A 1,199-nucleotide genomic window follows, 5' to 3' on the forward strand; every position below is an offset into this window, starting at 1 on the left:
GTTTGAATAAGGAAAGTCTAATCCGGATTTTGGAAGGGTATTTTAGTATTTTCCTTACCAATTGTTTTAATTCGTTTTTAGGAGTTTAATTGGGGTAAAGTCAGATTTTAGTCAATTTAGAAAAGTTGAAGTTCACGCTAGGGCTTGGAGAAAATAGAAAAGAAGAGAAAGCAGAAGAGAAATCAAGAATCATCAAGAACATTCGAGTTTAGCTTATGGATTTCGTCAAGGGGTGATCCCTACGAGGTATGTGAGATCACATAGCGTTGGGTTAGTTCACCCACGCACCAAGCATGATTCAATTCAGCAAAGTTATATTGATTTGAAAGTAAATCCTTTGAGTTCTTGATGAAATTCGTTTGAATTCTTGTGGGTTGTGTTGTTAAAGTTTTCTTGAGATTTGATTCATGTTTTCGGACGTAATTTTGAGTTGAATCTGGTATATATTGAAGGTATAATTGATTTTAAGTGTTTGGGGAAAAAACTAAGATGAAATAGGGGGTTTAGAGTTGAAAAACGAGCAAGAAAAAATGGGAATTTTCTGGGCAAAGGCTTGGGGAGCCGCGCCTCTCAGAGCGCCCCACTTCAGAGTCTGAAGTTTGGGCTCTGGGGCGACGCACCAGCCTGAGCACCACAACTTCAGCTCTGAAGTTTGTGCTCTGGCGCCCCGCGCCTCTCAGAGCGCCAGGGACGCTAGTTCTTCCCATTTCTTTCCCAACTTTCCGTCCTAGTTCCTTAGCAATATACCTATGTTTTCTAGTTGATGCCAACACTCATAGGTACATCTAAGCATTATGAAATTACCCATAAACATGAGATCATGAACCTTGAATCCATAATTCAATTCAAGAAAAGTTAAGAGTCAAGTCTAGAGGTTAAGAAGCAAGTCAAAGAGAAGTTTATAAAGTTTTCAAAAGTCTTTCACAAACATTTTAACTTTGTTTTAAGACTTTAAGTTCAAGTTGAGTAAAGAGTAAAGAGTAATGATTGAAGTTAATTTATTCAAAGAAGTATATGGGGACTATGTATTCCCAAAGAGTTTAAACATGTTTTCACATTTGAGCAAGAAAGGGAACATCGATTCCAAGAGAGCTTTTAAGCTAAGTTTTGAGTAATTATCTCAAACAAACGAAAGAAGTTTTTTTTAAAAACATATGAGCTAAGTATATTTTGGGAGTAGTATTGAGCACCGATATGGG

The sequence above is a fragment of the Solanum tuberosum genome, unplaced genomic scaffold, assembly GCF_000226075.1.
Source record: "Solanum tuberosum cultivar DM 1-3 516 R44 unplaced genomic scaffold, SolTub_3.0 scf00125, whole genome shotgun sequence".
NCBI classification, from domain to species: Eukaryota; Viridiplantae; Streptophyta; class Magnoliopsida; order Solanales; family Solanaceae; genus Solanum; species Solanum tuberosum.